At 39.5% G+C, this 8,863-nt stretch overlaps 1 protein-coding gene and 1 pseudogene across 1 annotated transcript in view; both read left to right on the top strand.

The window, feature by feature from the left end:
- The window catches only part of LOC101344271 (signal-regulatory protein beta-1-like), a 77,074-nt gene that overhangs the window by 28,777 nt on the left and 39,434 nt on the right, over window positions 1–8,863 (top strand).
- On the top strand, window positions 4,140–5,654 carry LOC105756770 (FGFR1 oncogene partner 2 pseudogene; annotated as a pseudogene).

The raw sequence follows: 8,863 nt of genomic DNA, 5'->3' as shown, positions 1-8,863 counted from the left end.
CATCAGCAACTTCTCAGCTTGTAACAACCTTGTCTAATTTTATAATCACGTAGTAAAAAGTGCCACAGTCCCATGGCTTTTCCCCTCATCACAACCCCCTTCCTCTGACGTCATGGAGGCAGAAACTATACTCTCTCCTCAGAGCACAGAGTCCTGTGCCTTTCCAGGGCCTTCAGACAGAGAAGTCACCTGAGGCCACCATGATGCCCATCACTGACTCCCTGCCCTACCCACTTCTGCTTTCCCTACTGCTGCCTCTGTTTCTGGGACTCACAGGTAAGTGGGGGCCTCAGGCTCTGTGTGTGGGGGGAGCTCTCCACCTGTTTACTGTGTTATCCTCACCTATTGCCATAGACTTCCTTTGGAAATCTAGGCCATTCCAGAAAAGACAGAATTTAGGGGACTCAGACTAGGATGACTCCCGGCTTCCAAAATCTTTCATGGCCACCTCTGTTCCAAGTCCCCTTGTTCAAGTATGGGCTGATTTCCACGGATACAGGGCTGGGCAAATCACACATTACAACTCCTGTCCTACAGACCCTGATCCCAGTTATCACACTTATCAAAGGTTCCTGGGAACAGAGGATCTGTCTTTTAAACTAATTGCTTTTGTTGTTGTGAGTTGTCATCTAGTCATCAGACCCCATGTGTACAGAGTAGAGCTGGTCCGTAAAGTTTTCAAGGCCGTGACCTTTCAGATACAGATCACCAGGTGCCTCTGGGCGGGTTTGATCCACTAATCCTTTGGTTAGTAGTTGATTGCTTAACTGTTTGTACCACCCAAATGCTACTTCCTCAATGTAGAAAAATGTTTGAAGATGTGAAATTATATACCAAGAAAATAATCCACCATGCCTCCACCCACAAATATTCACTGTTGATATGTTGCAGAAGCTTGAGTGCTCACAGACTACTTTGCCAGAGGTGGTCACTATAGAAGTTTTTCCAGGTCAGTGATGGGGCTAAGCCCCAAAGTCTCCCCCAACAGACTACTTACTGAGTCTGCCCAGTTCTGCCTCTACTTGCTACAAAAGCTGAATAAGCTTGTGTTTTCTCTTCCCTAATGCCATTGGTCTGCTTTGGCTGAGGCTTTGAGTCCCATTTGCCACAGTGCATAGCTTGAGGAATTCAGACCAGATGAAATAGGAAGCAAGACCATTATCTGAGCGTGAGTAAGGGGGATGTTTGAGGTAGAGTAAAAGATATTAGACACCAAGTCTTGTTGGAGAATTGTACAAAGCATTCAAAGTATACCAATCTGACACAATCTCTTCCAGAAAATAGAAGAAAAGAGAATACTTTCCAACTCATTTTATGAGGCCAATATTACCTTGAGACCAAAACCAGACAAAGATGGTCCAAAAATAAAAGAAAGAAAGAAAACTACAAACCAACATATCTCTTGAACTTAGATGCAAACATCCGTAATAAAATACTAGCAAAGCAAATCAAGAAATGTTGAAAAAGAATTCTACACCACGGCCAAGTAGGATTTCACCCAGGCATGCAAGACTGTTTTCAACACTTGAAAATCAGTCATTATAATCCTTCATATCAATAGGCTAAAAAGAGAAATTATATGATGGTAGCAATTAAAGTAGATAAAGCATTTTACAAAATCCAATACCCATTCGTGATAAAAACTCTCAGCAAACCAGGAATAGAGGAAAAACTTCCTCAACTTGGTAAGGAGCATCTACAAAAATCCTACAGCTAACGTCATACTTAATGATGAAAGACTGCATATTTTCCCCCTAAAATTGAAAACAAGGCAACACTGTGCTGGAAGTTCCAGCAATTGCAATGAGACACAAAAAAGAAAACTCATATGGATTGGAAAGGACGAAATAAAATCTTCTCTCTTTGCAGATAACGTAACTGCCTACATTGAAAATCCCAAGAAATCTATTAAAAAGTCTCTAGAGCTAATATGTGAGATCAGCAAGATGGCAGGATACAACATGAACACACAAAAATCAATTACATTTCTACATATTAAAAACAAAAGTGTGAAAAACGATATCATTTACAATAGCCCAAATGAAAATGAAATAGTTAAGAATTAGTCTAGCTCAATCCTAAAAAACGTACAAGATTGGAGTTGTGAAAATTACAAATTGCTGATGAAACAAAACAAAGATTAAAATACAAGCTATGCACTGGGAGAAAATATTTGCAAACTATGTATCCGACAAAGATTTGAATCTAGAATATATAAAGAACTCTCAAAATTCAACAGTAAAAGAAAAAAAGAAATACAGTTAGAAAATGGACAAAAGACTTGAATAGACATTTCATTGTAGAAGAAATACAGATGGGAAATAAGCACATGAACAGATGTTCAGCGTTACTAGCCCTTAGGAAAATGCAAACTAACCACAGTGAGATATCACTACAGTCCCCTCAGAATGGCTAAAATAAACATGATAACATCAAATACAAGAACTTTGAGAAACAGGATCACTCAGTCATTGCTGATGAGGATGTAACATTGCTGATGAGGATGTAAAATGATCTAACCACTCTGGAAAACAAGTCAGCAGTTTCTTAAAAACTAAACACGCAACTACTATATGACACAGCTATTGCATTCCTGGGCATTTATCCCAGAGAAATGAAAATTTACATTTACACAAAAACCTGCACATGAACATTTACAGTGGCTGTCTTAGTCATCTAGTGCTGCTGTAACAGAAATACCACAAGTGGATGGCTTTAACAAACAGAAGTTTATTTCCTCACAGTAAAGTAGGCTAGAAGTCCAAATTCAGGGCGTCAGCTCCAGGAGAAGTCTTTCTGTCTCTGTGAACTTTGTCATCAATCTTCCTCTGGACTAAGAGCTTCTCCACGTGGGGACCCCAGGTCCACAGGATACGCTCTGCTCCCGGAGCTGCTTTCTTGGTGGTATGAGGTTCCCAACTCTTCACTTGCTTCCCTTTCCTTTATCTCTTGTAAGATAAAAGGTGGTGCAGGCCACACCTCGGTGAAACTCCCTTTACATTGGATCAGGGATGGGACCTTAGTAAGGGTGTTACAATCCCACCCTAATCCTCTTTCACATAAAATTAGAATCACAAAATGGAGGACAACAGCACACTACTGGGAATCATGGCCTAGTCAAATTGATACACACATTTTCTGGGGGACGTAATTCAATCCATGACAGTGGTTTTACTTATAACAGCCAAAATATGGAAACAACCCAGATGTCTTTCAACAGGTGAATGGTTAAACTATGGTACCTCCATACCATGCAATACTACTCAGCAATAAAAAAGAACAAACTATTGATTCATATAACAACTTGGATGGATCTTCGAGGAATTATGCAGAGTGAAGAATTACCCAGTCCCTAAAGGTTACATACTTAAGATTTCATTTCTGTCACATTCTTGAAATGACAAAACTGCAGAAATGGAGGACAGATTAGTGGTTACCAGCTGTTATGGAGGAGTCCCTGGGTGGTGCAAATGGTTAAACACTTGACTACCACCAGAAAGGCTGGTGCTTTGAACCCACCCAGAGACGACTCAGAAGAGATGCCTGGAGGTCTGCTTCCAAAAGGTCACAGCTTTGAAAACCCCATGGAGCAGTTCTACTTTGCATACGTGGGGTCCCTGTGAGTTGGAATCCAGCGGACAACCACTAACAGCAACGAAAGGACAGAAGAGGGGGTAAGTGAGTGTGCCTATAAAAGGGCAACCGGAAGGATTCTTGTGTTGATAGACGGTTCTATGTCTTGCTTGTGGTGTTGGATACATGAACCTACACTTGTGATGAAATTGCATAGAATGAAATACTCACACCCACACACAATCACAAAGGGGAGTACAAGTAAAACTGAGGAAATCTGAACATGACCAGTGGATTATATTCTGATTGTGATATTGTACTATAGTTTGGCAAGGTGTTATTTTTGGAGAAACCTGAGTAACAGGTTCAGAAGATCTCTCTATTATTTCTCACAATTCTATTTGAATCTACAATTAAACCAAAAGAAAAATTTTTAACTACAGTTTAGTATAGACTCTCAAAGAAGTTCTCTATAAATCAAACATGCAAGCCTCCAATTCTGCTGAAAATTAAGGGATTCAATTTACGTTGAGTCATTTCACCTTGGAAGAAAGAAAAGGAAAGGGAAAAAAAAAAAAAGGAACTCGATTTCACAGCCTTCTGTCTAGGGCCCACAAACAGGAGATGAAAGGGGAAAGTCCTATGGAAGGAAGACTAGAAAGCCATATACTTTTACAATTTGAGTCTCGAAAGGAGACAACTTCATGCAGCAGCCTCTATGCTAACAGCTCTTCATGGGAAATTAAGGATGAATTAAAAGGTGGATGGGCAAGTGAAGTCTTACTTATTGCTTATGAACAAATCCATCGATGTATTGTATAACCTGATAGTGGATGAATACAACCTCCAGGCAGGGCAGAAACTAAAAGTCCAGTGCCTTGACCCCTTTGCAGCAGGTCACTGTTGGGGCTACAAGGGGCAAAACCAATACGTCTACCATGGTCACTGAGTAACTTCTTGCTCTTACTTGTTAATCATGGTAGGCTCAGTTATGCTGCATTAGCGAATAAATCCCAATTCTCAGTGGCTTCAAACAATAGGATTTGTTTCTTAAAAAAGAAAAAGATACACACTTGAAAAATGTTGAACTGGCTAATGTTGTGACATATATTTTTTACAACAATCAAAAAAGTTATGAAGACTATAGGAAAGATACTAGGATTGCCAGAGACTTCCTTAGAAATGAGTTGCACAATTGAGAAGGGATTTGCTGATGCTATAGCTCCTGTTGAAAGACTGAGAAATTCAACAATGCAGCAGAATATCTAATTACTAGAACTATAGCCCTCATCAAGTGAGTAGAAGTGAAGTAGTAGTATCAGGAAGAAATTCAGAAATATAATAAAGTTGCAAGACATTGACCATGGTCCACAATAGTTATGGGCATCCGTCACGAAAACAGAAAAATCAGAGACATGTAACAAATTACTAGAAAATTGTGGGCCTCCCTGGAAAAACATCAGTCTTCCCAGTAGTTTATAAGGAGTAAATTCTGAGAACAAATGTTTAAGTTATTAATGGCTACCAAAAATGATTAGGATATAATAATGAAGAAAGCACCATTCCAAAGTTGACATGGTACATCGTGACAAACTCTGTAGGATTCTTCCTTGATGCATTTCAAAGCATTCCAGAAGCAACTCAACATGGACAGGAAAGGAAGTAGAATAAATATAAGCATATGTTGACCAGATATCAGAAATACCTTCAGGAATGAGGAAGCCCACTGATATTGATGAGCTATATCATTGCAAAGAATAAATTTTTCAACTTAAAGATGAAACACCCTAAAGGACATTTTTGTAAACATTAATGACTAACACTGATCGGAGCCTGAGGAAGAGCAGGTGAGCTTCTGAGTTTATGAGTGCCTTTTACACAGCTCCTGAAGATCACTAGGGCTGGCCTACCAAATCAGTGAAGAAACAGAAAGATAAACCCTTTATTTTATTTTTTATACTATGTTTGGTATGCAGGCAATGGCTTTTTTATGAGCTAGTAACAAAAAATGCATAGCTAATGGTCATAGACTTTATTTCTATTAAAACATAATTGAAAAGAAAATTTAAGCCATCATTAATAGGTTTGGAGATGAGAAGCCCAAATCATGATGATTGACTATACCCAGCTCTGGTACCCATCCTGTTGGCTCTTGGGATGATACATGGATAAATCTGAATAATCCCAATAAGTGTTTACAAAACATTTATAGAAGTACCCTGTTTTAAATGACAAATTTTGTCACAGTTTTGTGAACAGAAAATCTTATTCTAAATTTTATCCTTCCTATTTGGTGTCAACCACCACTCATATGTCAGTTTGTCAAACTGTGGTGGCTTGCATGGTGCTGTGGTGCTGGAAGCTTTGCCACAGGTGTTACAAATACCAGCAGGGTCACCCATGGTGGACAGGTTTCAGCGGCGCTTCCAGACTAAGACTAGGAAAAAAGGCCTGGTAATCTACTTCTGAAAATTAGCAAATGAAAACCTTACAGATCACAACAGAATGTTGCCCACCTCACTTGCTTTAGATATGTCATGAGGAGGGATTAATTACTAGAGGAGGATATCATGTTTGGTAAAGCAGAGGGCCAATTAGGGTGAGGAAGACCCTTGGAGAGATGAATTGGCACTAGGGCTGCAATGATGGAGTCAAACATGCCAGAGATTGTGAAGAGGATGCACAACCAGGTAGTGTTTTGTTCTGTTGTACGCAAGGTTGCCATGAGTTGGAGTTGACTTACGAGCAGCTAACAAAAGCGTCAGAGTTAACAAAATCCTTGGTGACTGTCTGCCTATTTGCCTAACAATTTAAATTTACATAAAAGAAAAGTCATCTTTAAAGGATATGTAAACGTTTTCTATGCACCATAATCAAAAGACCACTACTCGTCTGTCAGTTTGTTGTACTGTGGTTGCTTCCACGTTGCTATGATGTTGAAGACTATTCACCAGTATTTCAAGTGCCATAAGGGTCACTGTATTAGTTATCTAGTGCAGCTATAACAGAAATGCCACAAGTGGATGGCTTTAAAAAACAGTTTATTCTCTCACAGTTTAGGAGGCTAGAAGTCCAAATTCAGGGTGCTAGCTCCCAGGGAAGGCTTTCTCTCTCTGTCAGTTCTAGAGGAATGTTTTTGTCATCAATCTTCCCCAGGTCTAGGAGCTTCTTAGCAAGGACTCCAGGTCCAAAGGAGGCGCTCCACTCCCAGTCCTTCTTTCTGGGTGGTATGAGGTCCCTCTCCTCTCTGCTCACTTCTCTCTTTTATATCTCAAAAGAGATTGACTCAAGATACAACCTAATCCTGTAGATTGAATCCTGTCTCATTAACATAACTACCTCTAATTATGCTTCATTAACATTACAGAGGTTAGGATTTACACAGGTTAGGATAATCACATCAGATCACAAAATGGTGGACACCCACACAACACTGGGTGTAATGACCTAGCCAGTTGGTACCTATTTTTGGGGGACACAATTCAATTCATAACAGTCACCCACGGTAGATAGGTTTCAGCAGAGTTTCCAGACTAAGATAGACTGGGAAAAAGGACTAGGTGATCTACTTCAGAAAAAATTGGCCAGTGAAAACCTTATTAATAGCAGCTGAACATTGTCAGACATAGTGCAAGAAGATGAGCTGCTCAGGTTGGAAGGTACTCAGTATAAGACTGGAGAAGAGCTGCCTTCCCAAAGTAGTCAAGCTTAATGACATGGATGGAGTCAAGCTTTTGGGACCTTCATTTGCTGATGTGGAACAACTCAAAATGAGAAGAAACAGCTGAAAACAACCATTAATAATTGGAACATAGAATGTACGAAGTATGAATCTAGGAAAATTGGAAGTTGTCTAGAGTGAAATGGAACACATAAAGATCAATATCCTAGGCATTAGTGAGCTGAAATGGACTGGTATTTTGAATTGGACAATCATATGGTCTATTATGCCAGGAATGACAAATTGAAGAGGAACAGCATCACATTCATTGTCAAAAAGAACACTTTAAGATCTATCCTGAAGTAGAAAGCTGTCAGTGATGGGATAATAACCACATGCCTTCAAGGAAGACCTGTTAATACAAATATTATTAAAATTTATACACCAACCAGTAAGGCCAAAGATGAAGAAATTGAAGATTTTTACCAACTTCTACAGTCTGAAATAGAGTAAACATGCAATCAAGATGCATTGATAATTACGGGTGATTGGAATGCAAAGATAGGAAACAAAGAAGTATCAGTAGTTGGAAAATATGACCTTGGTGATAGAAACAATGCCGGATATCACATGATGAAATTTGCAAGACCAATGACCTATTCATTGGGATACCTTTTATCAACAACATAAATGGTGACTATACACATGAACCTCAACAGATGTAATACACACCAATCAAATTGACTACATTTGTGGAAAGAGATGATGGAGAAGCTCAATATTATCAGTCAGAACAAGGCCAGGGGCCAACTGTGGAACAGACCATCAACTGCTCTTATGCAAGTTCAAGTTGAAGGAAATTAAAACAATTCCTCTAGAGCCCAAAATATGACCTTGAGTATGTTTCATTGAATTTAGAGACCATCTCAAGAACAGATTTGATGCATTGGACACTAATGAGAGAAGTCCAGACGAGTTGTGGGAGGACGTCATACATGAAGAAAGCAAAAGGTCATTTAAAAAGCAGGAAAGAAGGAAATGAACAAAATTGTGTCAGAAGAGACTCTGAAACTTGCTCATGAATGCAGGGTAGCTAAAGCGAACAGGAAAAATGATGACATGAAAGAGCTGAACAGAAGATTTCAAAGGGCAGCTCTAGAAGAAACAGGTAAGTATTATAATGAAATGTGCAAAGACCTGGAGTTAGACAACCAAAAAGGAAGAACATGCTTGGCATTTCTCAAGCTCAAAGAAGTGAAGAAAAAATCAAGCCTCAAGTTGCAATATTGAAAGATTCTATGGGTAAAATACTGAATGACGCAGGAAGCATCAAAAGAAGATAGAAGGAATACACAGAGTCAATGTCCAAAAAGAATTGGTTGACGTTCATCCATTTCAAGAGGTGGCATATGATCAAGAACCGAGGTACTGAAGGAAGAATAAGCTGCACTGAAGACATTGCCAGAAAACAAGACTGTGGCGCAGTGGTTAAGTGTTTGGCCGCTAACCAAAAGGTCAGTAGTAGGAATCCACCAGCCCCTCCTTGGAAACCCTATGGGACAGTTCTACTTTGTCCTATAGGGTCGCTATAAGTTGGAATCGACTCGATGGCAATGGGTTCGGTTTTTT

This window comes from Trichechus manatus, unplaced genomic scaffold (genome assembly GCF_000243295.1).
Source record: "Trichechus manatus latirostris isolate Lorelei unplaced genomic scaffold, TriManLat1.0 scaffold00008, whole genome shotgun sequence".
NCBI lineage: Eukaryota > Metazoa > Chordata > Mammalia > Sirenia > Trichechidae > Trichechus > Trichechus manatus.
The sequence above is the reverse complement of the archived record's forward strand: the minus strand, read 5'-3'. Positions and strand labels throughout refer to the sequence as shown.